The sequence below is a fragment of the Hipposideros armiger genome, unplaced genomic scaffold (genome assembly GCF_001890085.2).
Source record: "Hipposideros armiger isolate ML-2016 unplaced genomic scaffold, ASM189008v1 scaffold_118, whole genome shotgun sequence".
NCBI lineage: Eukaryota > Metazoa > Chordata > Mammalia > Chiroptera > Hipposideridae > Hipposideros > Hipposideros armiger.
Genome location: NW_017731468.1, coordinates 1,465,555 through 1,474,952, shown reverse-complemented (window position 1 = coordinate 1,474,952; position 9,398 = coordinate 1,465,555). Strand labels below are relative to the sequence as shown.

Sequence of the window (9,398 nt, the reverse complement as noted above, 5' to 3'; positions counted from 1 at the left end):
ATGTATCTAGTTTTGTTTTATAAACTATTTGAAGCTAATGTTCAGTACAGATGACTTTTATTTTTCTTATTTTTTTAGACTGCATCTGGCAACGTGGAAGCAAAAGTAGTGTGCTTTTATAGACGACGAGATATTTCCAACACGCTTATAATGCTTGCAGACAAGCATGCTAGTAAGTGCATTGTTTTTTTTGTGTGGTTTTTTTTTTTCTTGGATTGCCAAAAAAGTGTTTTAAGTCTTTTGTTTTTCATGATGTGAGAAAGAATACTTTTTTGTTACCTGTAGCTTTTGGCTTTCCCATTCGTCTTCCTCTAGTTTAAATGGGAGTAATTTTTTGGGCAGTGCTTGGTGTTTTAGTACGTATATATTTCTTTTAGGTTACATCATGTGTTTATTAATTAGTGAAAATGTTGAAATAGAAGTCTTTGCAAGTAGGCTTTAGCAGACAATTAGGGCAGTGTTTTCCCATCCCCTGTTTGCAATGGTGGTTTGAGGATACACATATGATGAAATTTATACTTCACTGGTAATTTTTTTTGGAGGACTTTTTTTTCCCTCTGTAAACAACTGGGCAATATTTATATTTAAAAAGTTCTGGAGGAGGGTGGTTGTCACTTTGAGGGGTAAAAAGTATAACTATTGCACTGTGTTGTACACCTGAAACTAATTAAAAATAAATAAATAAATTTTAAAAAGTTCTGAGTATTAATAGTTTATAGTATTAGTATGTATGGAAAAAATTGCTATGAAAAGAAGTGCAAAGTGATATTTAGATATGAATTCTTGTAGATAGTAACTTCGAGCACTTCTTTGTAGTATAATCTTTATTTTTTATTTTGTCCAATCAACAGCTTTGACATACTTTAGCACCTTTGATTTTTTTTTTTAAAACAACATTCATAAAAGTGGTTTAAATCTTAAGAAAGAAGGCATATGCAGACTATAAGTACTTTAGCTTGAAAGCTGTTTTCACCCTACGAAATACAAGTGACCAGGATCATATGTGTGTGTATTTTTCAGTTCGATATTGTGATCTGTAATCGTCTGGCCTTGGGGATCCTGAGGCTTTAGAAGTCATTTGGTAATGGGTGAAGGGAGGCAATTGTGTGCACAGATTGATCTGCGTCTGCTTAAGCAATCTTTCCCCACTGTGTTGCCAATTTAACCAGGGTGTGTTGTAGGTTAAATTCCTACTGTATATTTTGCTGTATAGTTCATAGTGTTTTTCAATTTCTTTCTGTTTTTGTATAGGAAGTATTCATCATGATATGGGTTGTTGTTTAATACTTACAAATTATGTATTGACAGATTCAGAGCATTCATATTTGTCCCTCATGTATGAGACCCAAATAAATCGTCTTTTTAAAATGACATACTAATCATTTATTTTAACCAAGACCTATAAATTGACTGTGTTATGAAAGCGTCTATGCAAAATTATTTGGATTTTATTTACTGTGAACATAAAGCTAAGAGATATAAAAGGTCTCATTTATATTCCTAAACTTTTAGATGTAATTTAGTTTCTAAGGTAGCTTCTAAAGTTGTTGCTGCAAAGGTAGTAAAGATTGTTAGGGGATCTCCTGAGGTTTTAAGAGAGGATCAATTGAGAGAGTGTCCTATATTAGGAAGATTTCAAATCCTGGAGTCCTGGGTGTGGGTGACTTAATTTTCCTAAGCCTTAGTTTATCCATTTAAGAAACTTTTCATTATGGACTCCTTTAAAGCTTTTATTACAGAATATTTCAAACATAACAAAAGTACAGAGAATACTATAATACACCTGATGTTTCCATTATCTTGCTTTAACAGGTATCAATACATGACCAATTGATTCATCCATACCCCTACTCACTAGTCCTTTTAATTTGAAGCTCATCAGAGAAATCTTACCATTTCATTTGTAAATATCTTAGTATGTATTGAGTGCCAAGAATATATAAGGAACTCCCTCCCATATGCCCTTCTCCCAGATTCAGCATTTAACATTTTGCTGTATTGACTTTGTCATTCTTTATATATATTTATATGTATAAATATGTATATTTTTCCCTGAACAATTTGAGAATAAGTTGGAGACTTAAGTGTGTTTTTCCTATATGCAAGGAGATTCTTTTACATAACCACAGTATAGTAAACAAGTCAAGAAACCTAATATTTACTCAAAACTATTCTCATCCACAGTTTTTACTCAAGTTTCATGTCCCAATAGTGTTCTTTATAGCTATGATTTTTTTTCTTAGTCTAGAATAAAATCTAGGCTTACACAGTGTATTTTATTGTCGCATCTTCTTTATAAGAAACCAGTTCCTCAGTCTTTCTTTGTTTTTTTGACCCTAACCATTTTGAAGAAAACAGGTAGAAAATGGCTGAAATTGTGTCTAATGTTTCCTCATGTGTTTTTGTAGGTATGCCACAGAAGTGATGATATGTTCTCAGTGCATTGTGTTAGGAAGCATATAATTGGGTTTGTCCTAATGTTGGCAATGTTAGGTTTGATGACTTGGTTAGGGTGGTGTCCCTTTGTATTTCGTAAGTTATTTTGGGGGAGATACTTAGCAACAAAATATAATATCTTGTTCTTGGCCAGACTTTAACCTACTTGTTTTAGCACCCGTTAATCATTTAGGATTCTGTAAATATTAGTATCATTAATATCTAGTTAGTTTTCACATTTCCCCTTTTATGATATTTTTTCTTTTCTATAGTTTGTTTAAAATGGGATCCAAATAAGGTTAATAGATGATGATTGCTTGATAGGACTCCTTAAGTCTCTCTTTTCCCCCCTTGTCCATCCATTTTTAAAAATTGAGATATAATTCACATAGCATAAAATCTCTTTTAAAGCACACAATTTAGTGGATTTTAGTATACTCTCAAAGTTATATAATCAGCACCACTATCTAATTTGAGAATATTTTCATCATCCCCAAAAGAAACCAGTTACTCCCTATGCCCCTGTTCTCTCAGCCTCTGGCAACCGCTGATCTACTTTTTGGTCTCTATGGATTTGCCTGTTCTGGACACTTCGTATACGTGAAATCATACAATATGTGTTTTTCTGTGTATGGCTTTTTAAAATTTTTTTTTATTTTTATACTTAGCATAATGTTTGCAAGGTTCTTCCATGTTATAGCATGAATTCCTTCATTCCTTTTTATAGCTGAATGATATCCCCTTCGATGGATATACCACATTTTATTTATTCATCAATTGATGGACGTTTGCATTGTTTCCACTTTCTGATTATTATGAACAATACTGTTGTGAACATTCATGTACAAGTTTTTGTGTGGACGTTACTATGTCTTTTAATCTGTAGATACACATTCATTCATTTCCTCTCCCTCCCTGCTCTCCATCTCCCCCCACCACCCTCTCCCCCNGTGAGGCGCACAATGGTTTAATGACTGAGTTACCCATTGAGCTTGAACCTGGATCATTTCACACTCCTTTACCATTATATTACCATCACTTCAAAAGTACCCCTGCTCCCCACACCAGTCCTTACCTTCTCCCTACTCCTCTGCTTTCAGTGCAGAGTCATTATTATAATATTGGTCCTTTGGGGACAGGGGATGACTGAACTGTGAGAATGGGATTTCAGAGAATGGCAGTTGGACTGGATGGAGTACTGGTAAACAGGAACTGAGATTGGCTAATTAAATACTAAATATTTACATAGGGCCTTTATTTCGAAGGGATGTGAAAAAAATATTTTAAATAAGTCATTAAACAAATGTTTATTGAGCACCTGTTATGTACTAGGCACTATGTTAGGCTTAGAGAAACAACAGTGAACAATACGGACATGGTCTCTGCACACAAAGTCTACGTTCCCATGAAGGGGATGAGGGAGACACATGAAAAGATAGGTTAAGAGGCGTAAGGAAAATAGTGATATCTTCTAAGAAGGAAATAAACAAGCACTTGGACAAAAGGAATAAAAGAAGTCACTTCCTTTGGATAGGGCAAGAAAGGACTTTAAGGATGTTGAAGGTGAGGCCTACAGGATGAGAGAGGCCCTGGGAGAGAGGCCACACGGTGTCCCAGAAAGGCCTTGAGAAGTTCTGAGGTCAAGTTGGCAGAGTGGATTGGAAAACCTAAATAATGATTTTAAGAACACTTGGTATGTAATTGATAAGACGGGAGAAGAAAGGACGTTATTTTGTTAACTATCTTCTAAATAGAATTTTTTTTAAGCCAAATTCCTACGATAAGCTGTCAATCACCATTGTTAAACAGAAAATTTACTTTTATGGCATGGCTCCTGGGTTTTAAAAAAAATCCTATTTGACATGTTACTGCTTAGTTTGAAATCTGGGCTACAGTATTTCTTTTTTAATTTCAGTAATATATTTTAGTCTTAGTTTTCTTGCAGAAAAGTTTTGGGAACTTTTAGGTATAAAACTAAATAACAGTTGATGAATACAGTTCATTATTTTTTATCTTCTATTCCCTCTTTTCCTCTCTCCTAATTTATTCTCAGATATAGTGAAGATAATTTCTGGAAGAAGAATATAAGGTTAAAATAGGCAACAACCTGGTAAATTTTATTTAGTCACTGTTTAGGTTAGGTGTTGCTCTTTGTTTCTAAAGATTGAGTGTATACGTGTTGAAAGAAATCTTTGCACATAATAATGAGGATGTAGTCTCAGGAAGTTTTGGAAGTTATGCTTATGGATAAATGAGCATGTTATTTGCTATTGGGTTTATTCTTTTTTGTTTGCATATTGTATAATTTATATGTATCTTCGTATTCTGTATATTTTATTAGTCTTCTGACTTGCTCTGAGCTTCATTTTAATGTTGAGTCTTATTTTCTTGGTGGGGGATGGGCAGTCACTAACTTCTTTGACCATCTGATGAGTCTCCCATCCCATCTACATTTGCACATAAGATTTTACACTTAATTTCAGGAGATTCTCTCAAAGCCCTTTTCATGGAACCCAAGTTAAAACCCCTGCTGCCACTTGGGATCTTCTGGGAAATAGGACAGAAATTGAGAAAGTCCCTTTGGGTAAACCATGGACTTTCTAAAATGGAAAGTGTCTTAAAAAAAATATATATATATATGTATATATATATATATTTTTTTTTTTTAATTTATTTTTAAAGTTTTTTAGCTGAGCCATCCTGCCACCTGTTGGCATCTCAGCTCGGGCCGGGACTCGAACTGCTGTTGCTCAGAGCTCGCACTCTTGAGAGAGCTCTTAACCAACTGAGCCACTCCACTCTGGCCCCTAAAAAAAAATTTTTTTAAATAATGTATTTTCTAAGTCTGGGATAGAAACAGACATGAGTATGAGGTTAACTAAAATGATTTTAGAGCTTAAGAAAGCCTCTTATTGCTAGAGGACATTTTAGTAAACGTGTTTGACAGAACAGAGATTTAAGAGGCTGCAACCTAAATGAAGAAAAAAAGCTGGGGGAAAAAATTCGTGTTCATCGTGGGTTCTTCTTTATACATGTCCCCGCTTTTCCCACCTGTGGGATTTGCTCAGGGCCTTCCTTTTCCTTAGACTACCCAGTCCTCCAGGCTTCACCTGTTGGACTCCTTTCCTAGCCACCCCATTTCCTCCTTTATGAAGCTTTTTTGCCCTTCCCCCAACAGGCTGTACTTCCTGCCAAGAGTGAGAAGTGGAAGCTGGAGGGGAGAGGAGGTAGTAAAGGAAAATAGTGCTGGGAATAGTGTCAGGGATATTTTACCTTTATGCGATAGTTGTGGGGAACCTGTGATGGTTTCTAATCAGATGAGGGACAAGATTACACCTGGGTTTTGGAAGGTTGGAGAGGAGATGACATGTGACCAGGCATCCTTGCTGGAGTTGGGGCTCAGTGAGGGTGGGCACCATGTATTTGCAGTGCTTAGCTCTGTGCCTGGTCACATAGGAAGGGCTCAAAGGATATTTGGTGAATAACTAAAGGTGGGGGATATTATGTGTATATATATGTATATATATGTATATCACCATCTCAGACTGCTTTTGTAAAATTGAAAAAGGTGGAAAAATGAAATTTAAAATAGGCTTATAAAAATACAAGCCCCCATTTTTCATTGTTAGGTTCAANCCCCTTCGCTTCCCCCTCCCCTCGTTCCCTCCTTCCCCTCCCCCCCGTGGCGAGGCGGCGGCGGCGGAGGCGGCGGCGGACGAGGCTGAGGCGGCGGCGGCAGCAGCGGCGGCGGCGGGCGGGGCTCGGCTCGGGCTCCGCGGGCGGGCGGGCGGACATGGCGGCCAACATGTACCGGGTCGGAGGTAGGAAGGCTCGGCCCGACCCGGCCCGTCTGGGAGCGGGTTCCGGGAGTGGGGGGTCGGGGCGAGTTCACCGTAACCCCTGGGAGCCACGGGCCCCCGGGCTGAGGGCACGGGGGGCTGGGGGCGCCGGGGCCCGCAGAGGGGGCCGGGGCTCCCCACCCCACACCCTCCTCCTCCTCCTCTCACCCCTTCCCCCACCGTGGCTCGCGAGGGGCCGAGGCCCACCTCCCCCACCCGCCCAGCGTCTCAGGGCCGGGCCTGTACTTGGGGGTGTGAATTATCAGACGCCCCCTCCAAGAACTCCCGTGGGGGTATGGGCCGTCGAACCCCCCAAATAGGGTGGTCTTTCCTCGCGTGCCTTCTAGGCTGTGGGGGTTGGAGGGGTGGGGGACATTCCCCCCATCTTCTGCTTCTCTTCAGTGGGGTGGGGGTGGGGGCGATGGGGGCCCAGCCAGGGTCACAGCTGGACAGGCCTGTTTGCGGGGACAGGGCCCTGCACCTCTCCTTCCTCACACCCTCCGTTTCTTGCCCTGCTCCCCAAGAATGGGGCTTAGTGGGGGGCCAGGGCACCGCAGCCGGAGGTGGGGAGGTGAGCTCTGCCTGGACGTTTGCTCTCCTGTCTGCCTCCTTCCCAGCCTTCTGCAGAAGAGAGAAATAAGGTCAAACAAACTTTCTCCCTACTCACGACGCCCTTTACTGGTAAAATAATAATTCAGATAAGTGGCGTGTTTGTGTGTGAGACTTGCTTGTGCTTCTGTGCTCATTAGCTGAACTCCTGATGGATGGTGTTGGGAATGGCCTGGCTAAATGAGGCCACTTTGCAGAAGAGAGACAGGAAAGAGCCACTAAGATAGACAATAACAATGCAGCCCAGCCTCTCAAATAAACACACAGTGGGAAATTTCCAGTGAGCCTATTAGATGAGGGGAAAAGCCACACTCGAAAATTTTTATTCTTTTTTGTTGAAAGGCTTCAGCAATGTTGTTTTTTTTTTTTTTTATAACAAGACCCTAAATGGATCGGGATTACATATGGTAAAATAGTGTAAAAAAGACTCTGATACTACCTCGGAGAGCTCTGTCTCTCAAAAAGTGACATCCACCCCCCTCTGTTCCCCCCCCTCATCTTCCTAGCTAGAGCTATGGAAAAGTTTTCTCAGTGTGCTTCCTCTTACCTGCTCTGCTCACCTGATTTTTTTTTTTTTTAAGTTGATTGAAATGTACTTTGGGCTGCTGAGCCTTTCAAGATGCTCGGAATTTGTCTTAGGTCAGTAGTTTTATGTGAGACGCGTACTCCAGGGCAGATTGGATTGGAGAGAAAAGATGTTGAAGCAGTTAGCATTAAAGACACATGTTTAGTCATCCCTGACTATTCAATGATGACAAGAGGTGTCTTTTTGTTTGTTATGAAAGAAGTGACATGTGTGGGACAAGCGTCTAGGAGAACTTGATAAAACATTAATTGAAATGAAAATGCAGGGAAATAAGGGTCTGTGAATACAGTAGGCACATGAGAGTATATTGAGGTTGTATTACTAAGTTTGCTTTTACCAGGGAATGAATTACATGCTTCATTTTGAATATGAATTGCCTGATACAGAAAGTCATATATTGACAAAGTGAACTTTCTGTTGAAAAGATTAAGCTCTTTACTTTCTTTAATTACAGATTATGTCTACTTTGAGAATTCCTCCAGCAACCCGTACCTAATCAGGAGGATAGAAGAACTCAACAAGGTATACACTTGGTGTTCTTGATTTTAATATTAAAAAATAATTGTTTTCCATAGAAGATAATTGGGTAAAGGGCATAAGAGGTGATTTTACTTTCAGTCCCAGACTCTCTGAAAGTCGCGATTTCAGATTAGAGAGCTATTTGGGATTCCGAATATTCTTTTGCTTTTCATAATTACCTCTGATATTAAATGTTATTGAATATTTAACATCTGCAGATTTCTTCAAATTGCTTAGAACTTCTCAGAGCAGGTTACTCCTCTAATTCAGTCCCCTTTTATATTTAGAGTCATATTTTGTATTTCTGCCTTTTTAGTGAATTAATTTTTTCCTCCTCTAGTTTTAGAGGGAGGACATTAGGAAATAGAATGTTGAAGGGAATTTATAAAATTCTGGACTAGGCTAACTAATAAGAATACAGTTTTGTACTTTAGGCCCAAGTGGCTTTGTACCTTAGGCCCAACGAAATAAAACTTTTGCATTAAGGTTTGTCCCTGATCACAGGTGTCCAGGACATCAGAAGCATTATGGCTTGTTTGCAGTAGATGAACTTTCACAATGAAGGCACACGAAAACGGTCATAAACTACACGAACCATAGATTTCTAACGACGCTCTGGTTTTCTCCAAATCACTTTAAGGGTTGTGTGGCTTATGAGAATTCATAGTGTTAAAATGTTTGGCGCAAGACAGCTGCTGATACCTTTCCCCCAAAATACCATCCTGGAGACTGAGTCCCCTGGAGACTGAGTTCTGAGTCTCAGGAAGCCAGATCTGGCCAAAGGCATTTCTAGTTTACCAGCCTTGAGATCTTGGTTTGCTCTGGGATTACCATAGGGGCCCTGCATTTTGAAAACTTCTTTAGTATTTGAGACCACCACCAAATGAAGACACTGGGCTGGAAGTGTCCCTCTTTGACCTCCAAGTGTCACTCTTGCTGCTCTCCACCTCACTCATTTGTCTCCAAGCACAAGTAGACAGGCGCTGTTTCTCAAATGTACCTACCAAAGGATCGATTAATTGTTACCAACCGTACCCCTGTACTGTGCTCTTTTTTAAATTTTTTTTGGATGTCTTAGTCACCTTCAAATATACTTAATTGTTGTGTTTATTTTCATTGCCTGTTTTCCCAAATAGAATGTAAGCTGTCTGTGTGTAATGATCTTTTCTGGCCANCCTCCCCCCTCCCTCTTAATATTTTGTTGAAGATACCAGGTCGTTCATCCTGTAGCGTTTCCTTTGCTCTGGAGTTTGTTTATTGCATCTCTGCTGTGTCTTTTACCGTGTTTCTCTGTACATGGATAGTTACATCCAGATTTTAGAGGACCTAATCCAGGTTTTTTTTTTTGCGGGGGCGGGAGCCGGGGGAGGTGGTTAGGAGGTACAGAATTACTTCATAGGTATATTGTG

At 39.6% G+C, this 9,398-nt stretch overlaps 1 long non-coding RNA gene across 1 annotated transcript; it reads left to right on the top strand.

Annotated features, from left to right (window-relative positions):
* Positions 1-6,189: 6,189 nt before the first annotated feature.
* LOC109385554 (uncharacterized) lies at positions 6,190-9,153 on the top strand. Its single transcript, XR_002124650.1, has 3 exons — positions 6,190-6,257; positions 7,925-7,992; positions 8,494-9,153. It is a non-coding gene; the product is annotated as an uncharacterized LOC109385554 (long non-coding RNA).
* The last annotated feature ends 245 nt before the right edge of the window (positions 9,154-9,398 follow it).